Genomic DNA, 23,059 nt, shown 5'->3' on the forward strand with positions numbered 1-23,059 from the left:
CGGAATGCTTTGATCAGAGGCATTCTAATGTGGACCATGCATGACTATCCCGGGCTAACATAATGCTCAGGTGATCTATTGACACTCCTCACTCAGACACTGTAAATCTTGTTTTTTCCCATAGTTGATCTATTATCATGTGTATACATGCAGGGCTTCAAACAAGCGGATACAGAGCATGTGTCACATGTGGACCTAGACTGAATGCACGTAGGGCGCCCTCACTGAAGAAGCAAATCTACGAAGGTCATCAAGCGTATCTTCCAGAGAATCATGTGTTACGTGACGGCGTTTTGGGAAGAGAGCCACCAAGGATGTCTGCACAAGCATGGTTAGAGCAGAAGGAGATGTGCGATGACGGATTGCCTCCAGGGATGAAGCGACTATCTCTATGGTACGAGTTACCATACTGGCCCCGACTCATGATCAATCACTTGCTCGATCCAATGCACATATTCAAGAATGTGGGTAATCTACTATGGGACCATCTGACCGGCAAGAAAGATACTTTGGGAGCCAGAGTTGACCTTAGAAATGTGGATCGTATGGAGCAATATTGGCCGCAAACAGCGTCTGATGGATCGATAAAACTCCCTAAAGCACCATGGATTTTCACAGGAGCCCAAGAACGCAAAGTAAAAGAGACCATTCGATCTTTGCGGACCCCCACTGGCGTAATGCACTCGCTCCGAACGTGTTTTACTAAAGAAGGAAAGCTTACCGGTTTGATGTCACACGATTGGCATAAAATGTGTCAGGTACGTTCATAGTGGACTTTAATATCATTGCATAAAATGTGGACTTTAATATCATTGCTGCACATACTTTACAGTTTATTTTACCGGTTGCCATTGAGGGATGTTTGTCTCTCGACATCCGTAACACAATCTACAAACTTGCAAAGCTGGTGCAATGGATCTCACAAAAGGAGATCAACGTAGACTCCATACCATTCGCCAAACTAAATGCTGCGGAGCTTGTGTGCATGTTTGAGAAACATTTTCCTACTACCATGCTAACCATTCAGGTGCATCTTCTTGTTCACATAGTTTATGAGGTGGAAATAGCTGGCACAGTTCATTCCAGATGGATGTTCTTCTTAGAACGTTTCATGAAAACGCTTAAGGGATATGTGTGTCAAAAGGTACGTCCGGAGGGTAGCATGGCAGAAGGTTGGTTGGTATCAGAGTCCCTAGTGTACATTGGAGAGTGGCTAGACGGATTTGATAAAGCCCGGGACACGCTATGGCGAACCATAGATGATGAGCGCATATCTGGGATTGTCATGTGCAATCTCGGTGTTGAGAAGAAGATGACGGAAGATCTAGAGGCTAAAATCAACCGATTTTGCATGCTTCACAATCCAGTGATGCAAAAGTGGATTTCACAATATGAGGATGCAAAGCAAGAGCGACAAAGGGCACGAATCGAGTGGAGACGGGGAAGACGATCACCGATGCACTATCCGACGGTTCTGGAGAGCCTACCAACATTCATGAGCTTAAGATGGTTGCACAACCAATTGAAAAGCGCACAACAATGCGGTGACGAAGTGACTGAGGAAGAGTGGGAGTACTCTCGGGGTTGCGCGACCAAGGTAAGTTTGCAATGTACGACTAGCAAGTGACTTTATTTATAAACGTTTGAACGGCCACTCATAATCTTTGTTCGTTGTAGTATAAGTCATACACAGCAGCATGGTGTAAAGGTCGACATTTTAGGGTGGAACGAATCGACAAAAAGCGTTTTACTCAAGATTGTGGAATCATGGCAAAATTTGAACAGTCTAGTCGACGACGTTCCTCTGATGCAGATCCTGTGGTGGCGGAACTCACTTACTTCGGCACGCTGCAAGAGATTTTGAGGATCGATTACAGAGGATTTTTTTTCGACTTGTTCGACGTGCAATGGTTCAAGATAATCATGGAGGGTCGCAACGCTACTGTGCGTAGAGGAGAGTCTGGTTTTCTTGAGGTGGATTCTACTAAGAAATGGACTGACCTAAGAGACACTTTCGTACTACCCGAGCATTGTGAACAAGTAAGTATGTAAATAGTTAACATCCCCCTTTTACAAGTTATGTGCTTGAAAGCTCTCATGTAAGTTATGTGGCTCTGGCAGGTAATATTTCATCCTACAAAGTCTACATCAAACTGGTGGTACGTCATAGAGGTGGCCCCTCGTAGTGCAAGGACGTATGAAGGCTACCATGTGCCAATCACAACGGCATCAATGGAGGAGATCAGAGAAGATGCTCAATCAGAAGCCGCTGCGGTGGTGCCAGACGAGCATCAAGATGCTACTACTCTATATGGGATGCATGTAGAGGAGCTACAAAATGAAACAGAGGATATGTGTTTAAACGGAGAGCTCTATATAGATATAGGAAGTTATGCTGAGTTATGCGAGGATGAGAGAGAGATCTCTTAAAGCCACAAATATTGTATTTGAACAATTTTGCTCCGTGTTGTAAAAGCTCTGGCTCTCTAAGTACCTTCCATGGTGTATAACGCTCTTTTCTACTCGCGCTCACATCTTTTGATTGAAAATTCAGAGTTTTCGACTTGCCTCTTCTATCACTCAATTCATTGCGTCATTGTATTTATATGCGTCATTACGTCATTGTATTTAATGGTCTTTGCATCATTGTCTACTCTATTCATTCAATATTAAGTTTAAATATTCGTGTGTTTAATGCAGGTATGGATGATGAGGAGTTTCTTTCTTCTTTGTCACCGCAGCAGAGACAGTGGTACGTGGAGCGTCATCGCTCTGGCGCATCATTGCGCGTTCCTACTCCATCCGCATCTCCCTCTCTTTCGGAGCATTCGGCGCGCTCCGAAGCTTCGGCGTCGACGAGACGAGCTTCACACTCGTCTAGAAACCGGTGCTCTAGTGGTGGCGGTGGCAGTTGTTGTGGGGATTTCGCCACCGATGCCTCCACACTGCCTCGTGTTCGACGAGGCTCTTTACCCTCCCCTTCTTTGCCCGCCCCCACACCAGCCACAACATCGCCATCTACGCCAGGTTTTGCACGGCTGACTGTTCCTAGCAGCTACACACCTCTACCTACTCCGCCAGGAGCCACCCCACTCGACAGTCCTCGCTTCGAGGCCCAGACGCCGGTGGAGACACCTGACGTCCGTACCCCCATCGACACACTGCTAGAGACCCCTACCGGGACACCCAGGTTCACGCGTCGCCGGCCAGAGGGCTTGTCTTACTCCGTCGACTTCAGCGGCGGCATCATCATGGATGATGACGGCAAGAAGGTGATCTCGCGCATGCGTGGTCTTTGCTCTTAGCTGTTTAGACACTACATACTAAACAAATGGAGTGAAGTACCAAGTGATTTAAAAAACAGAGTCATCAGTATACTTCATGATGAGTTTCCCGTTCCAACATGGGATCAGCGCTTCAATGAAGACCTGATGAAGATTCGAATGCGCGAATACTGCAAACACAAGCGTTCCGAAGTGCAAAAAGCAATCAAGAATGGGTGGAACAGGCCAGATTGGCTGGCCAAAGAAGATTGGAAGAATGTGAAGAAAGCAGCACGCGAGAATCCCGACAAGTGGAAGCAACAAAAGGATGCAGCCAGAGCGCGAGTAGAGGCAGGGAGCTCGCACCACTTGGGGAGCGGTGGATGGGCATCATTTGAGGCCGATTTTGTAAGTGTTTTCGCATTGCTCTTTATGTTCGATAGTTTAGGGTTTATGAGTTTTTTAATTCTAACATAATGAAATCTTTGTATGTTTTGACAGTGGTCGATGACAAGACGTGATCCCACACCGTACGAGCGCGAGTACGTAGGCAGGAAGGGATTAAACGCCCTGATGGACATTCTCAGTTCTCGCGACGGCATGGTTAGTATTAGGGTTTACTCTTTTCTATTTTTTGTATTGTTTTATAAATGTCGTTATATGTTTATACTTACTGAAAGCTGTCTTATTGTCTTTTTTTGCAGAATCCGACAGATACGCCGCTTGGACGCGATGAGACGTCTGACTAGACGACGTCAGTTTAGCCGTAGCTAGATAGCATTAGTTTAGGGTTTCTCATAGCTTATGTATCATGAGACGGATTTTATACGTCTTTTTGAACCATGTATATTATTACATTTGTCACCGCAGTTCCTTTTGCCAATCAATTCTTTATGCCTATGATGTTGTACAATTGTCATTATTACATTTTTCAATCAATTCATTTTGCCTATGATGTGTACAATTGTCAATTTTGCAAACAATGCGTCTTGTGGGTGACTATTTTGGGTCTATTATCTACCCTTACACTTTTTTTAAAAAGTGAATCAAGTACAATATGGTTGATGGGTGGCAGGGTATTCAATGCCCTGTCACCAAAAAAAAATTCTCTCAGGCGTCGCTATAACCGTCGCTATTTATGGCTCTGTAGCGTCGCTATGAGCATCGCTATAGTCTTCTGTGTAAACGTCGCTATAACCGTCGCTATGAGCGTCGCTATATAGAGACGCTTATAGCGACGCATATAGCGACGCTCTCGTAGCGACGCTCGTAGCGACGGTTTTAGCAACGCCGGGGGTTATAAAAACCCAGTGTATTTCCGTCGCTAACAGCGTCACAAGAGCACACAACCTCTTGTAGTGGGAGTGCCTTTTTCGGGCGCACGTATATAAAGCGGCGCGGGCGGATGGGAAGGCATACTTACCTGGGTGGGGTCAATCGGTGAGCAAGAAGGCCGATGGCCTAGGGTCGGCCCCTCCATTGCTCTGCGGATGTGGGCCGCACCCTAGCATCTCCCTCTGCGGGAGAGTGCATGTCATAATTTGTGGCAGCGGGGGCTCGCGTTCGCGCGGCCCCCATTTCAATCTTGAGTAACGTTTATCGTGCGTAATGTCTGTGCCCTACAGATGTGTCTATCCCGCGCAGCCCCCTAGGTCTCCGCTCATCGATCATCGTCTGCATGTGTTTGCGCTGCAGGTTTGTCGTTCTCTCTCACACTCCCCTCCACTGAAAGATTTGAAGTTTTAAGTCTGCGCTCTGTAGGCAGATTGTGAAACCTCCTGACAACATTTAAGAGCTGCAATCCTGGAATTAGGATATGTGATTATGCATGAGCTTGCAACTGAAAGGTGGGTTAATAATCAATCTACCATCACCAACGTCTGAAAAAAACCGGGGTTGTGTGTAAAATTACCGGCTAGAATTCACTAAAACCGGGTCTCGTAGGACCTTTTCTTTAGAGCAAACCGGTTAACAAATAGGGGAAATCTTTAAAATACTGGTTTGAAAAAAAGTGGGCTTTGAGATAAAGTTTTACACTAGGGATAGGCTTAAAAAGAAAAAAAGGAATATTAGATATATAAGGAGATATATATAAGTGGTTTGTGACTCTGTGGACTTTGGAGATACGTATAAGTTATAACTTTATAAGTGTTTGGAAATCGAAATAGGCAAAGGGCCATTAAGGCCCAACTTTTAAGTGGCACGAGGCAGCAAGAAATTGGAATCAAATTATCAAACTTCCAAAATGGTCCTTGGGGCTTGGCGGAGCAGATTCTAGAAATTAACACATAGTATGATCATGCACCTAATACTTCTGGCTCTAGTCTCTGACTCCTGAGTATTAACTGTGAGCTACTTGCATGCAAATGCATGCCCATTGCCGCGCATCACATTCATCCAAATTCCACACAGGCACGCACACACACTCACAACTCACGCGTCGCACACTGCCACAAACACTCTCGTGTGAACACTGAGCGCAATACACAGTCACCCACCAATTTGATGCAAAAAGGTTCCGAAAGTTCGAAGTAGAAGAGGAGGAAGGGCATGCAGGAGAAGCCCTAAGCTTCCGTTGTATCTGCATGATTGGAGAGCCAGCCGAATCTGCAGATTTTGGTGCACTCACAACAAAGAGGCCTCAGGCAACAATCAACTCCAGCTTGCACACCATTAGCTCTCGATATTCCGTATTCGCACGAAAGGACAAAGGTGAGGGTCTCTCCTCACTCAGAACTCACAAAGACTTTATTTTTTAAGGTATGTGATTGAGATTAACCAATATGCGATCTCTGTTATCGGCCCTTCTTGTGGTTGATTTATGGCTTTTAACAAAATTTTAAAATGGAAGTTGTGTGCCGCTCAATATGTTTAAGAATCAGGATCATGCTCTTCTTTACCCAATATGTTTGTATGTATTTCTACTTCTATGAATCTAAATGTACAATAATGTTTGGGAGAAGTCATGTTTCTAACGACACACAGTTCCTTTTTAAGATTTTGGAAAAGGAAAACTTAGCCATGGAGTGGCTGTAAATGTTTTTGAACTTATGTGTCTCAATTTTAGAGGAATTTTTTAAATCCCCTCTCTTCCAACAGGCATTCTTGAATTTTGAAGTGGCATAGCTTTGAGGTAAGATACTTCTTTGGAAGGCTCAATTATACAATGTTCATGCATAGTTAGAGGGGATATTTTATGTATGTGCACACATACTTTGCGTGTGTGTGTGTGTATGTGAGAAGAGAGAGAGAGAGAGAGAGAGAGAGAGAGAGTTATGATATCTTATTAAAATGATTTCTCTTTTATGCTAGGATGTCTCAAAGAACGTTGTTTGCGATGCCACGCTTCACAAGGGAGCAACCACCTGTCAAGAAATCAAAGAAGAGGCGTCGTGCAAAAGACGGTTCCTCTATTGAACAAGTGGTGGAGCTTCAAGTGGAGGACAACATAACAGGTAGTAGTAATGATGGCTCTAATGCTTCCAAGGTTGTTGACTGAGGTAAAAAAGGAACTTCGTAGGCTTGCATGGAACCCTTCTTGGGCTGGAAGTAGGGGTGCATTTGAATGGGCTGAATTTGATCCTGTTAGTGCTAGGATGTTTTGTAAATATTGCAAGCAGGTCAATAACTCGCGCAGTGAGTTTGGTAAGAACGGATCTGCTAATGTCCAGCATAGTGCCCTAACTGAGCATGCAGGTACTAAAGCACATCGAGATGCACACTATATGTTTGGAAAAAATAAGATAACCATCGAAGATGGGGTTGAAAAGTGTCAAGATGTTGCGATGGTAAGTAGTAAATGACTGTTTGTTGCTAGCAGCCTACCATGTTGCCAAGGAGGATTTGGCTTTTAGTAAGGTTACTTCTACTCTGGATTTACTTGAGTTTTGTGATTGTCCAAACTTGGTGAGAGATTTGTATCAAAATGATAAAGCATGCAGCTCTTTTGTGCGTTATATTAGTGAGGACTTGCTGACAAAAAATATTGTTGCATCTAAATGCTTCAAACTTTTATAGCATAATGATGGATGAATCAACAGATATAGCCACAGGCCAGCATATGATTGTCTATGCGTCCTTCATCGAGGATTCAGATCTTGTTACAGTTTTTTTGGGACTCTTGGAGGTTGCAGAAGGTACATCTGAGCATTTGCATGAACGTGCAAGTTTCTTTTTGGCTGAGTTGCAACTTGATAGATAAAAAATGATATGTATTGGGACCGATGGTGCATCTGCAATGATAGGAAGGCACAATGGGGTGGTTACTTGTTTTAAACGAGAAAACCCTTACATGACTTCTATTCATTGTATTGCACATTGAGCTAGTCTATGCTTGGTTGATGCAGTGAAAGGCAATGCTTATGCACAATATATTGATCAAATTGTGAATGAGATTGCATCCACCTTTAGTAAGATCTCGATTAGAAGTGCTAAATTGGCAGATCTTGAAGCTGAATTTGGATGCGCAATGTTGCAAATGAGCCGCATTCATAAAGTGCACTGGTTAAGTAGATCTATGTGTGTGCACAAGGTATGCGAGTCTCTTGAAGCGCTACTCGTCTTTTTGAAGGAGAATAACTCTTCTCTCTTTGACAAGGTAAAAGATTTTCAGTTTGTATATAGCTTGCACTTTATGGCTGACATCTTGCAGCGGTTAGCGATGTTGTCAAAGATATTCCAGAGCACTTTTGTTGATATAACCGATGTAGTTGGTTTGATTGAAGCAGAGATGCGGCTAATTACTTCACAATTTATAGAAGTTCCTGTCATTGATATTAATGCTTTTGTGCTTGATGGCTTGGATTATCCTATGATTCCAGATTATGGACCGCGTAATGGACAGCTTGCAGCTCTCCGCGCCCTATTCGGGGAAACATGTATAGATCTGTTGAGCTTGAAAGAGAAAAATGTGGTAAGGATATGGATGCTGCTATTTATTTTCAAAAGCAATTTTCAGAATTCATTGTTGCTAATTTGCGACAACGCTTTCCCGATATGGGTTTATTGAGTTCTTTCAAAGCTTTATCTCCATGTTGTTTTCCAACTGGCATTGCATATCGGAACTTTGGATATGATATGATTGATAACCTTTTGTCATTTTATGGTGAGCCAAAGGTCTTGCACGGGGAGATTATAGACCCTCTAGTTAGTAAAGTAAATGAAAAAAGAGAGTATGATGTTTTTAGAGAGCAAGCACCTTATGAGTGGAAGGGCAGGGGTTTAAAATATGTATTTCTCTCTATTGGTAGAAATCCTACCACTAGAGAGAAATATCCAACCCTCTTGAAACTAGCAGAGCTTTCCATGCTACAATGTGCAAGTACAGCTGCTTGCGAACGTGGTTTCAGTGTCTAGAATCTTATCAAGACTCGATTGCGTAGCCATTTGAGCACTCGCAACTTAGACGCTCTAATGCGCGTATCCATTGAAGGGCCACCATTGAGAGCTTATGCATTTGAGGATGCCATTAAGTTGTGGAGAAATGGAGCAAAGACAAGTCGCCATCTCTTCAGCGAGTCCAAAAGGTAGTGTCTTAAATGTGTTCTTGGTTATTCACATACGTGATCAGCTAACAACGTGCATTGATTGAACCAATCTTACTATCCATTGTTCTTATGTAGGATGAATGGAGTGTTTATGGAGGATTGATGCATATCTCTTGGAGGTTGATGCTTCATTGTTTGTGAGATTGCTTGTCATGGTTAGTTTTGGTTATTCCAAGAAACTTTATGGTTGGACAATGATGGTTATGTATGACTCCCAGTGTGTGGCAGCTTATGATGCTTTATGGCAGGTTTTTGTTGGTTAATCATGTGGTTAGTTTTGGTTATTAGAGGAGAATTTATGGTTGGACAACCATGGTTATGTATAACAAAGCGTGTGGTAGCTTATGATGCTTTATGGAAGAGTATGTGGCAGCTTTTTGTTGGCTAAACATGTGGTTAGTTTTGGTTATTTCAGGAGACTTTATCGTTGGACAACCATGGTTATGTATGGAAAAGCGTATGGCAGCTTATGATGCTTCATGACAGAGTTTGTGACAGGTTTTGGTTGCTTAAACATGTGGCAGGGTATGGTTTGGTTTGGTTTGTGTTCATGGTTTGATGATGCATGCACAAGATGATGCTCACTGCTTATCAATATTACGACTGATATACAATATTGTTGGTCATGGCTTGTCATGCGTATGTGCAAAATTGGTCATATTGAGGTTATGGTGGTTATGACTTCGCATGAGCAACATGATTTTGGGATTTTGTCACGGTTGGTTATAAGGAAGATGATGCTGGTTATTAGTGGATATATGTTGATGATAGTTTCTTATGGATAATAGCTTGTTATGGTTGCCATATCAAATAGGTAGATGCAGTAAGTTCAATGTTTTTTAAATTTGTTTTACTTATGGAATTGAATTTTTTCATATTCATACTGATGTTCTGACTTGTTTGTTTGGGGGGAGGATAGCTGGCTTCCTCTTTTTGCACATGTCTCGATTGAGCAATCAAAGGGAGCCAGCTATCTTCTTCCCGTAGAGAGCTCGGCTTAGCCCATGGATTTGTGTCCATGGTGATGGGGTTCGAATCCCCTACTCTCTTCTTACTTGGTTTGGTTGTAGTTTATGCAGGTTGACATACCAAGATCAAGTGGTCATTCAAGGTGCAAGTATTTGTTACTTTTCTTAAGCTATGTGGTATGAATGTAAATCTTGGCATTTGTTTTGATAAATTGTCCATCTAGATGACTTCTTTCAGAATGAGCAACGATTCTAGTGATATAATTATGAGCAATAGGTCAAACCAATAGAGGTATGCATTTAGTTTCTTGTTTTTCCATTATAAAACATATTTTTGTGGTCCATTTTCTCTATTTTGTCTTGCTTTAAAAAAAACGGTAATTTTTTTGGGCTTCTTTAAAAAACCGGTTAATCTTTCTTCTTTCCCTTTGAAACCGGTTAGAGATCTCAAAAACTGGCTAAGATTTTGGGACGCAGGTATTTTAGTTGGTTTACATATAGGTTTTGCGCAGACCCTGACCATCACCCACACCTTACTTACATCTTTGCAATTACATCTTGGAACAAAGAGGAAGAGGTTTCTTCTGCCCTTGCTTCTACGGGAAGGATCCCTCTCATCCTATTCTAGGCCGCTCAACACTCCTGTCAAGAGCAAGGACATGTTGGAAGAAACAGGCATGATGGGGGACATTCAAATCGATCGCATTTTGTTTAGCGCAGGGATCATTGGCTGGTAGCCAGTTTTGACTTGGACTTGAAGGTATGGGACGCTATGGGCAACGAGAAGATGTGGCAAGTGAGCCACAGCAAGAAATGGGACTGGGGTTGCTCTCAAATGGTATGCTCGGTTCGCCGAGCCAATGGCTAGAACGCGGGCTTTGGTAGCTAGAATCCCTATGACGGTCTCATGATTCAACAATGGGCGTTGAGAATGAGCGACACGGTGGCAGAAGCCGTCAGAGTCCTCGCAAGCCAGTTGCTTTTGGGCCACGATGCCTATAAAGCGTGCCCATGGGGTAGGCTTGCTATACGGTTTGACACTTTTTTGGTTTGGGCTTCAAGGATTCCCATCCAGCTCTTGCTTGCATACAACAGTTTGCACCACTTTCTTTGGGGGCAACTTCTTTCTAGCCTGCAAGGTACAAAAGGCAACATCTCTTCTCCAGGGCAATGCTCATACACCATAGTAAAGCTCTAAAAACATGAGTAAAGTTCAAGAGAGCGTTTACTTTGGCATGGTTGACTGAGCACTATGATCACGACGTGATTACGGCTTGGAAACATCTAAGGATGCGGAAAGACGATACCCTGGCTACAAATTGTCAACGATTTTGGGACACTTTTTTTCCTATTGCTTCTCCCTTTTCTGGAGGGATTTTGTAGCAGATTGTCTAAAGAGGTTTGGAGATGCAAGAGCATCCAGAACAGAAGCTCATGGAACACACAAATGATAGTTTCTTCATGCATTCATGCTCCTTGACTTACCCATCGGACAAGCCACTGTCAAAGTCAACGGGGAAAGAGTCTTCCAAGGAGAAGCAAAAGTGCAAGAAATAGAAGAAACACATGAAGGCTCAACCAACGAATACAATTTTCCGCCAATCAAGTCAAAGACCAAGATGAAGGATAAGTCAAAGACTTGCAAGCACTCAATTCTCCAGTTGGTGACAGAGTTAATGAAAGAAGCAGCATGTGATGGACGTGGGGCATTGGCTGAGCATGCGACATGAGAGGTTCCCAGCTATGTGGGCGCTTTGGGTCTTTTGATGCAGATATTGGTGCGTGTGGCCGTACAACATTGGTAGGGGTGCTTATAAACCGGTGCTTTTGGACATCACTACACTTGGATGACATGAATTGGTATCAAGCCTGGCATGAGGCATAGATGGCCGGGCAATATGAGCATGCCGTGGATGGAAAGCCACTATCTAATAGTTGGGTTGAGTTCAAAGACAAGCTCAAGGCTCATTTTATGCCACCGCAATACCTTGATCGCTTGAAAGAGGATTGACAAGGCCTCAAGCAAAATGGGATTTCTGTTATGTCTTTTTATTGCCGTATTTTGTAGATTCATGTGAAATTTAAATGAGAATTGCTAAGAGGCTTTCCTCTTTGGTTTGGACAAGTACATCAAATACGAATTAGAAGTCTTAGACCCTACTGATCACAATGCCACCGTCAGGATAACTCTTAAGCAAGAAACGAAGCACAACAAAGGTAAATCAAAGGAGAACAAGTCAAGTATCTTATAGAACAAACAAACTTAGCAGAGTGGTAAGAACAATGGTAAGAACCACAAGTCATCTCCTTCTCAATCTTCAACTACACCTAGAGCATAGAACTCTTTACCTAATAGTGATAAAAAAAACCTTCTCACTTTTGCACTACACCTAGAGCACATAACTCTGTACCTAATAACTTTAGAAAAAGGAAAGGCTAAAACTAAGAACCCCCCTTGTTGGGTTTCAAGATCTTACTATTGGGTCTACACCATGGGAAATACTCTTGTGATATATAGATATACACACCACTCCTTTTGTGATTCATGTATGCAAGTTGGAGTAGCTAATTTTAGTCGTTACATAATGTAAATGATTTATCAAGAAAAATATAGTGTGTGATTTGCTTTGAGCTATTGGGAATAGCCCATGGGAAACAGTCTTGTGATAGATATATATATATACACACCACTCCTTTTGTGATCCATGCATGCAAGTTGGAGTAGCTAATTTTAGTCGTTATATATTGTAAACGGTTTATCAAGAAAAATATAGTGTGTTATTTTCTTTGCGATCGGCCTCTCTCTCTCTCTCATTCTATTTCTTCTACTCACCCTCCTCTCATGGCTAAGCTTCACTTCCACCCACCATAGCCATGCCCCCTAATAGTGGTATCAGAGTGCTAGGTCGGTGGGTCCCTTGGTCGTCTTATTGGCAACAAGAATTGGTGCAACAAAAGCATTCTAAAACACAGCTTGATAGAGATTGCAACAAAGGTCGAGCATGGCAAACTAATATGAGCATGGCATTCTAAAATGCTGCAAGTTTTGAAAGTGGTGGCGGTCTTGCAAGAAGCACTGCAGTTGGTGGACTTGAAAGTATTTTTTGCATTCCAAAAAGCTGTTGCTTAAGCTCCAATAGAGGCAGCAAATCACATGAAGGCTCAACCAATGAATACAATTTTTCGGCAACGAAAAAAGGATCAAGTCAAAGACCAAGATGAACGTTAAGTCAAAGACCAAGATGAAGGTTAAAGCAAAGACTTGCAAGCATTCAATTCTCCAGTGATAGAGTTAATGAAAGAAGCAGCATGTGATGGACACAGGGCATTGTCTAAGCATGCGACATGAGAGGTCACCCTTTCCCAGCTATTTGGGTGCTTTGGGTATTTTGATGCAGATATTGGTGTGTGTGGCGGTACAACATTGGTAGGGGTGCTTATGGACCGGTGCTTTTGGACATTATGAGACTTGGATGGTGGTGCCAATGGAGCGAGGATGAAAGGGCCCATGTCAGGGATTATAAGGGGCTATGCCATGCATGTTAAGGATACTCTATATAAGGTATACCTTAAGTGCACGATGAAGGGATGCCTCCAATTTTTGGGACATCTTTTGATAGTGAGGATAACCACCTTATTACTTGCGTATGTATGATCATTTGATGCCTTGGAAGACAAAAAGGACTTTAAGGAAGGAGGCCAAAGGTCTGACAAGCGATACGCTTTCTGGGCTTTGAGGTGCAAGGAAAACTAAGCTTTTATTTAGCAATTTGATAAAGTTTATAACAAAGAAATTCTAGGTAAGATCCCAAAGATATGAAAGCTGCTTCTTTTCTGAAGCGGAATGCACAACAATGGTGGTCAATCTTCCTTTTATGTGGACAAGCACTCGTACCTTGGGTGGGGCCAACTATGGTAAAAAGCAAAACACTTCATGAGAGCTACTCAATTTGAAAACTTGAAAAAGAAGAATAAGAAGACCAAAGTGTTCAAGGATGCGGTCAAGCAATACAGTTTGATACTTTTTTCGGCTTCAAGAATTCCCATCAAGCTCTGGCTTACATACATTAGCTTGACACCACTTTCTCTCGGGGCAACTTCTCTGAAGCCTCCAAGATACAAAAACAAAAATGTTTCTTAACGTCAATGCTCAAACACAGTGGTTGAGCTTGCTTGTACAAAATCTATCCTATATATAATGCAACTTAAAATTTTAAGGAAGGAGGGGCATCCATGTGTCATGCGTTGGTTGACTTAAAAGAGAACCTTACAAAACCTTTCGTCTAAAATGCTAAGAAGAGGAATTGAAAAGACTTGGTAGTGGCAAGTCAAAAAACTTTCTCCTTTAAAGTGTACATAAAGTAAATGTACCAGCATAAGTGCACATAACAAAAAATGGTCAATTTTGATGGACCTTGATGAAAATCTTATTTTTGAAGATTTATTTCTCTTTATATTTTCAAAGGGCTTTTTTAAAGACCAATATTCATTTTTTTAAAAAAATTGTGCAAGTTTATATTTTAAAATTTTAAAAATAACTATAAAGAGGTGCTTCTATACCTTTTCTTAAAGTGCTTGAAAAATTGTTGAACATGAGGCACCTCCCCTCCCATTCATCGATTACTTCATTGAGTGTCTGTACGTACGTGCACATGGCAGACACTAATGAAAACTCAAACATTGAGTATGTTTTCATGAAGAGAGGGGCTTGCCTACTTATGACAAATTTGGGCCATCCATAGGCTAGCTCTAGATGTAGCTCAAGTATGTCAGGAGTGGGAAGAGAGAGAGAGAGAGAGAGAGAGAGAGAGAGAGAGAGAGAGATTAGAGGGGCACTGATCAACAAGAAGAAGAGAGTAGAGAGAGGTTATGTCTATGTGTGTGTGCATGTGCGTGTGAGTGAGTGAGTGTGTGTGTGTGTGTGTGTGTGTGTGAGAGAGAGAGAGAGAGAGAGAGAGAGAGAGAGAGAGAGAGAGAGAGAGAGAGAGATCAAAGAGGCACTTATCAATTAAAGGAAGATAAGGGGAGAGAGAAAGAGAGACACAAAGATCAAAGAGAGATCGGTTTTCAATAACTGTTCATGTCAAAGTATCCTCAGTTCTTAGAAAAGCTGATAACTAGGATTTTCCTTGTGATGAAAAAGTGGGTCAACTACACGCATAGATAGATAGATAGATAGATAGATGGAGGGAAAGAGAGAAGAAGAAAACAAGTTCTACCTTCAATAAATCGCAAATGTTGGACCTTTTCCTTAGAAGGAAATTTTGATGACCATTCTACTACATTTGGACAATAAAGGGATTTTTAAATCTGTGTCATGTGTGTGTGTGTGTGTGTGTGTGTGTGTGTGTTGGACGGATACGGCGCGACGGACGTCAGCACAACAAGAACTCACCTAACAAGATTTGTCAGCTAAGGACGAAGCTCAATCCGTAGGTGCGTGGAAGCTAGCATAGGGTGTTAACCTACACTCAACCGACTCCTAACTAATTCCTACAGAGGTCTCTGCCCAATGTCTAAGTCACAGCCTTCAAGAGTGCATAAGAGGAAACTTCCTACAACGCTTTCTAGAGCCGAATACACATCAAACAATCTCGAAACACCACAGAACTTGAAGGAGACCCTACTAACACCAATAGGTCGCTCTCCCTAAGGTCTATGAACCAAAATCCCAACCCAAAACACCTGGTGCAAAATCACATAGGATGTCTGGCCGAAATTTATAGGTCTTCATTTCCGAAATCTAAAGTGCCGAATGTGTATCTCTACTCAATGCGAACACGTGGATATGCTGCAATGCAAAATTGGACAACGTATGCTCACCGAATCACCTGATGAAGCTCGTAGATGGAGCTCGCAAAATCGGACCGTTCGCGCGCAATGTAGGTATTGGCGTGTAGCTCTCATCGGGGGCAACACGCTGCACTTCTTCGCACTTGATTCCGACCACCGGTGCACGCGTAGCATCAAGATGAAGCTCTCACTCTCTCTCGTACACAGTACGCTCACTCACAAACTTCAAAAACTTTTTTTACAATGACAAAAGGTTTTCCATTAACGTCAAAAAGTGGTATAAACACCTTACAATTCTCAAACCCTAATGTTCCAATTTAACCATCTACTCAATCTAAATGTCAAAACTGGGATACAATCTAGAAACTTCTGTAAGCCCCAATATTTACAAGGTGAAATATCAAATTTTTCTCAATAAATGAATAATTACAAAAAATAATAATCTACCGAGCCGTCATTTTCCGTAGGGTGTGTCCAGCTTCTAACACTCCCCCCATCCTTGCTCATGTCGTCCTCGACATGGTTGTTGAGCTGCTTCTTCATCTTAGGCTTTCTCTCATCTTGAGCAGCGACTTGTATCTTGCATGTTGAGCCAGTAGTGTTGGGCCAAATATGTCAGAGCTGATTGTGAAGAAGCTGGTGTAGAAAGCTTCTTCAAAGGCCTAGAGGTGGTAGGATGGCAAAAACACGATCCTTTGATACAATGCATGTATCACCTCCTTGGAAGGCTGACCAGACAGATTGTATGCACATCTGTATGTATCTTGAAAGAAGAAGATATTGTCTGTTGCCTGGCCTGGCTTGAACGTCTCAAAGACTGCCAAAAGGGTTTTGCAAATCTTTCTCATCATAATGCAAGATAGGCCAGGCGAGCCAGTGAACAATTTGATGGCGCCCGTTAGGGTTTTCACCATGTATTGAACACTTATTCTCTTGCCTACCTTCAAGCCTGGCAACTTCAGATAGTTTAGCCAAGTAGGTTGGCTTCTTTGTAGTAGCTCCTGGGCCTTCCACATCCGCATCCTTGGTAGAGGGTAGAAACTTAAGTTATCTCTGATGACTTTTGGTGCCTCTACCAGATGGATTAGGTACTGTGGATACTTTGTCAGCCATGACTTTTGGTGCCTCTACCAGATGGATTAGGTACTGTGGATACTTTGTCAGCCATGCCTTTCTCCACTTGGGCTAGGAGTCGACTACCAACTTTATCCCTTCAGGCTTGGAAATGTCTGATGTGTACAGTGGTACTGTTGTCTCTTCTCTGATTCTTTTGTTGATCGTGGTTGCTTCGTACTTTAGCAAAGGATATGGGAGAGAGGGCTGTAGCCATTCACGCCGAAGGTTGCTGGCGTCTATCTTTTGAATGGTCATTGATTTAAAAACCCTCTACTTCCATTCCAAGGCTTCTTTGGCCATTTCTCTGATTTCCGCTTCTATGGCCTTTCGCAACTTCTCTTCTTCTTCTTGTGTCAGATCTTGTGGCTCTTGAGAGGGTCCTACAAGGATTTCCTCTTGCATGGGTGTGTCCACAGGATCTGCCACATTCTCTAGGTCTATTCCTTCCATGGCTGCTGGCCCTGTGCTTAACTTCTCTTCTGCTTACTGGCCTCTCAGCTCTTCTAATTGCTTTTGGAATGTCTGATTTTTTGCTTCAGCTTGCTCTCCCATATTCACAAGGAGGTCGTTCAAATCGGCATTGATATTTTTTTCTTCTTCGAGCTTTCTCTTGATGTTTTTCAGCTCATCCTGCATTGCCTTGTGCTCTTCTTCCATGCGGGTTTGCATGACCACTGACCCCTCGGCCATCATCAGCCTTTGCTTCTTCTCTAAGGTCAACTCCTTCTGGAGCTCTTTCATTTGTTCTTCATAAATCTGACTCTCGGAAGTGGTGTGAGTCGAGCTAGTAGCTCTGACTCTGGCAGGAGATGCCCGTAACCGTTGGATGGTTTGATCTTTAACTTTAAGCTAGTCCTTGAGCTCGATGACCTCATCCTGGCTAGCCTCTTGCTCTATCTCTGCCTTCTCTTTGGCATTTCCCATGGCTTCCACTTCCTTGGACTCTTCAGCAAGTTGTAGGGTTAGGTTGTCCCTTTCCCTTTCTGCATCTATCAATGTTTTGCTGAGTTTTTTGTACTCTTCTTTGGCTTCTTGCAGTCTTTGAGCTGCTGCCTGATTTTCTCTTTCCATCGCCTGGCATCTTTGCAAAGCCTTTGCCAGACTGGCTCGCAGCTCTGCTTCTCTCTCTCTATGCCTTTGTCTTTGTTTTTGTAAAGTGTCGACTTCAGACTTGATCTGCACTTCAGTGGCTTTGAGAGTAGCCATTGCACTTTTCGTGGCCATTGATTGTGCCCTAAGCCCGGTTAGCTTGGTCATCACCACATCCCAATCATCAGTGGGTGGCTGATTTCTGCAGGTCCACTGTATCAGTGGCCATCTCTTTTAGCTCCACTAACCGCAGGCTTCACATCTGCTCTTTGGGCCCTGTGCTTGCCAAGTCAAATGCAACTGTGTCTGCCTCTTCTTTTGAATATCCAGCAGCTAGTAGATCAAGAAATGTGTTATACCTTGCTTCATTTAGCTCTGGCTGCTCACTTTTGGGCTTAGCTTCTTCTTTTTGCTCTTGTTCTTGGCTCTATTCTTGCCTTGAATCTTCTTGATGTTCAGGTTTGTCTAGCTCCTCCTTCTGTTGAGTTTGTGGAGGGCTACGAGGAGGTGGTGATGGCGGTGGGCTGGACTCACAGGGCTGGACGGTGGAGTTGCCGGCTTTTTCTTGAAATCCCTGTCTGCCTTTGTCTTTCTCTCTCTCTCTCTCTTGGCCTTCGTGCTCTTCTAGCAGTTGTTGTCGGACTTCCTCCACTTCTGCTTCTGTAAATGGTACATGTGGGATATTTTCCGCCGTGGCATCCATAATCTCAAAATTCTTAATATAGTCTTCAAATCTATCTCTATGCACCCTTCGGGATGATCCCGACATTGCTTCTAGTGACGGCTTCCATAGCTCGCTCAAATCTCCCTTCAGGGCTCTTTCGACTGTGAAACTTTCCATTAGCCGCTCTAGTCGTGCCGCTTTCTGTGATTTTGTCTCTTTGACCGACACTTGTACAGATTCCTTCTTTCCTTTTTTCAACTCTAGCTCCTCCTCTTGCATGGTCTCTAACCGGCGTTTCAACCTTGTGGCAACCCTTGGTGCTTTGGGCTGTTCCTCTTCCTTATCTTCCTTGAGCCTTAGCCAGTCATTTTGTGACGGAGTGTCAGGCCATCTTCCCTTGGCGTGCAATGCCCCATAAAACACTTTCGTGATTAGCTCGCCCGGCACAATGTAGGTGGGGTTCTTGTTGCCCATCTTCACCAGATTGTCATGTATATAAGCTGCATAGTTGATTACCTTTGGCTTGCTCTTGTGCATTGTCCAGGTGAAGGTTGTGGCAATTTCTCCAGGTGGCATTCTGTACTTTTGTGGCCGCTTTGTACACATATGGAAGTACTGGTTGTACAGTTGACTTATGATTGCCACTTTAGGGTTGGCAATGTCTTCAAAGGTGTAGTTGCCTTTCTTTTCTGTGTACATCTTTATTTCGTCTCTTCTTTTGGTTACACTATCCCCTTTGTTGGAGAGGTCTAGTGCACCTGCCACTTCTTTCTCTGTGACTACAATCTCCGTGTTTGGCTTGCCCTGCAGATCCGTAACTCTAGCCACTCCATCTTCTTTGATTGTTGTCACAAATTCCCATACTCTTTTGATGTCGATTCCTGCCGGCACAGGTTCAAAATGATTGTGGAGATATATCTTCTCTAGGTACTCTGCCATCTTGCTTCTGACAAACTCATTGAGCTCCCGCAGTAGCACGGGTAGCTCTATTACATTTCCTTCGGTGTCTTTGAACACGCCTTGGAAAATCTTCAGTTCATTTGACTCTAGCAAGTCATCTTGGATCCATGTGCTGGTTGGATTTAGAGTTCCTTTCGGTATGACGAGCGGCTCTACTTCTTCCAAGTAATCTTTTATGGTCATCCTCTTCTTCTTTGCTGGTGACTTTGTGGCTGCCATAGATCCTGTTGCACTCAGTAGTCCGAAGTTAGCGTTTTTTCCATATCAGTTGAGAAAATGAGTTTTAACTATCCAAATGACTTGAAAATTGAAAATAAAACTTAAAAGGAACTTGGGAAACTGTGCATGTGCTCACAGTACAATTCTGGCAAAAATTTATCAATTAGACATCCTACGCGTAGGATGTCTTTTTCATGAGATTTTGGTGATACTTGACATGCTGGTGGTCTTTGGCATGTGCAACATGGTGAGGCGGTCCGGGGCGGGCAGCAAGAGAGGTGACCTCTAAACACCCCTCAAGGATCCCGTGCTGCTCAATTGGGGCTGGGGGCAACCACAAGCATAACACAATAACTAACCCACAACCAAACCCAAACAAGATAGGGGCACCACCTAGTTAGAGAGCGAACTAGGACGCAAAAGAGGAGAATCCCTTAGCAATACAAACAGGAAGGAAGGGTACACTATCACTAATTTAAATGCTACCAATACACACACCAAAAAAAAAAAAGAGAGAGAGATGTTTGTGAAAGAATTTAGCTTCAATTTTAATGATTGACGTGGGTGTATGAGCAGCTTGGAGGAGAGTCAAGTGACACGATTAAGTTTGATGATGTTGCAATCTACACATTATCTTAGGGTTATGGGAGACCTCTGACCATACAACCCTCTTATAATGTTTTCCCAAGCAACAAAAACAAACACAAGAGCTCTTGAGTCACATACAAGCAGATACTACAAAAGAATCTCAAAATGAAAACGCATCACCTTAAACCAAACAAGATGAGGTTGCCAAGCGTGAATTGGAGATACTCAAGAGAGTTTTGACCCGCGATTTGCACCCAACTTATTGATTAAATTGATGCTCAAGAGTAGGTACAACTGTAATTGGAAGTTATGAATCACTCACTCCCTTGCAATGTTACAACTAGCTCAAAGAAGCTTTCCTATACACCACATGTAATGGTGCATAGAGAGCTCACTCTCACTCCCTAAAACTAAGGTGGTGAATGGCACGCTCAAAGTAGTGAGCAATAGTGTAGGGATCTTGCCTTTTACAAAGGGAGAAGGGCTCTATTTATAGGTGAGGAGAGCCCTAATTAGGATTATACCTAATCAACATTTTCATAGAAAACCATGTTTATGAAATTTTTTATATGTTCTTATGAGAGTGGGGCTCTCTTGTCTCTTGAGTCACATGGATGTGGGCTCAAGAGGTGAGAATTATTGAGGTGAAATAGAGAAGATTCTAGAGAGGTGAGTGATTTTTTGTGTGAGGTTGCCTACTCCACGGTAGAGTAGAGTGGGTGCAATTTACAAAAAAAGGGTTAGCAGTTAGTGTTAGTAGTTTGAAGTTAGTAGGATGGGGTAAAATTACATGGCATATGCACTCAAGGTGCATTATATGATTTATACAATGATAAAAAGTAAGAGAAGGATGAGAATATACACAATTTGGTGGAAACCACAAGATGTAAATGAAATTTTCCACCTTCTCTTCCAATGAATGAAGTGGTTGTAGAACTTTGTCGGTGCACTTCTTGTGTTAATAGTTGGCAGACTGGGGTCCACTCAAAAAATCCTATCTCACCGCTGGTAGCTCCAAAAATCATGAAAACATTTGAGGTGATTATTCAGATTGTGGGCTACATTTTCTTTGTTGATTACTTCTTCAAATTCCGAGCGGAGATAGGTGCCAAAATTGTCACCAAAAAGCCTGTTTTTTATGCCTGCAAAAGTCTTTTAGTAGCCCCCTCCTTTGTTGAATTTGTACAATGTATCCAAGAGTGAGCCCCTCCTTTGTCATATCATAATACAAAGCATCCAAGTTTCCCTTTACACATGCATGGAGAAGGATTATTGGTGAATAAAGCAATATATACATGGTGGGACTAGTGTATAGACTATTCATGGATTTTAGCTCAATGAGCACATGGTGTTAGAATAATGAGTAAAAAAGAATAAAAAAAATATGGAGGAATTATGGATATGGAAAGATATTGGAATCATATGATATGGCCCCTCTTTGTATTATTTTGGGTGAAAGAGGAAAAGGTATGCAAGTAAATGAACATAATATAATAGACATGACTAAGAAAGTAGAAATCAATTTTTTTGTTTTCATGAGGGTGAGGGTGAAAATGTGGGGGTGATTTGTATAAAAGAAAAATATGAGGTTAGAGTATGTACACATTGGCAAAAAATACACTTATGGTGGAAGAGGATGAAAGAAGGCATACATAAATTTAATAAAATACACACTAGGTATAAATATTTGAATAAAATATCAAAATAATTATAAAAATCCATATATTTAGGCCATATATATAATGAAATATTTACACACAAAGAGGCCATAATATACCTTTTTTAATTATTTTTTTATTTTTTTGGCTAAACTAGCCTAGTGACTAGCTAATTGAGGGTTTTTAAGAAAATATGGGAAAAGTTCCCTAACTCACACACGCCTATATACAGTGAAATGGTAGGGATAGCCATAGTGATTGGGTGAATTTGGTAGGGTGAGGTAGCTCACTATGACAATTTTGAATAGCTGAAAATCGGTTATCAATGGCTATATGATTGGAATTGGGTTTGGGTATCAAAAAGTGGATTTTTGGGCACATTCAGGCTTTAGGCTTACAAATTGGGTAGAAAGTCCACAACAGGTAGCAAATGATATCCAAATGGGTTGAAAATTGATATATGGTCTCCTTGCACCATGGTAATTGCTCCCATGATGTCATTTCTTGCACAGAAGTTCAAAAATGAGTTGGAGACATCCTACGTGTAGGATATCTATTTCATCAAAATTAGCTTGAGATTTGTTTTGTGGGCAGCTCTTGGTATGTGGAACATGGTCATGCTCTTGGATTTTGATTTGGAAAATATTTGATGTTGGTAAGACCATGTGTAGTGTTTTTGGGCTCAAAAAAGTGTATCCTGGAGGTGTTGTGGGTCAAAAATGATTAGAATGGCTTCAAACTTGATATATGAGCTCTTGAAGGTGATATAAAAAGATCTTGAATGGACAAACACCCTCTGTAGGCCAAAAATGTCAAATAGACATCCTACGCGTAGGATGTCTACTTCATCATTTTTGCAAGTAACCACACAGATTGGTTGGCAATGTGCTCATGAATGTATTGTGCAAGTTTCATATGATTTGGACAAGTTTTGGTAGGTCTATGGCCCATTATTGCCTCTATGCCCTGACTTTGCGTTTTTTCATACATATGAGGTCAATTTTGGTCCAAATGTGATGAAACTTGATGGCTAGCATGTAAAGGCTATTTAAAAACTTTGTGCACTGAAAAATGTTGGGTTTTGTGCCCAGAAATGGCCTTGAGACATCCTACACGTAGGATGTCTCTTGATGATTTTTTTATGAAAACTGCCATTGGTGCCTGCCCTTAGTCCCCCTGAGTCCCTTTTAAGCCT

General features: G+C 42.3%; 1 non-coding gene and 1 pseudogene across 1 annotated transcript; both read left to right on the forward strand.

The window, feature by feature from the left end:
- The first annotated feature begins 4,678 nt into the window (after window positions 1–4,678).
- Window positions 4,679–4,841, forward strand: LOC147450725 (U1 spliceosomal RNA). Its single transcript, XR_015189329.1, has one exon. It is a non-coding gene; the product is annotated as a U1 spliceosomal RNA (small nuclear RNA).
- A 1,735-nt stretch (window positions 4,842–6,576) lies between these two features.
- LOC147450726 (uncharacterized) lies at window positions 6,577–8,271 on the forward strand (annotated as a pseudogene).
- The last annotated feature ends 14,788 nt before the right edge of the window (window positions 8,272–23,059 follow it).

This window comes from Adiantum capillus-veneris, chromosome 9 (genome assembly GCF_014529385.1).
Source record: "Adiantum capillus-veneris isolate H3 chromosome 9, ASM1452938v2, whole genome shotgun sequence".
NCBI lineage: Eukaryota > Viridiplantae > Streptophyta > Polypodiopsida > Polypodiales > Pteridaceae > Adiantum > Adiantum capillus-veneris.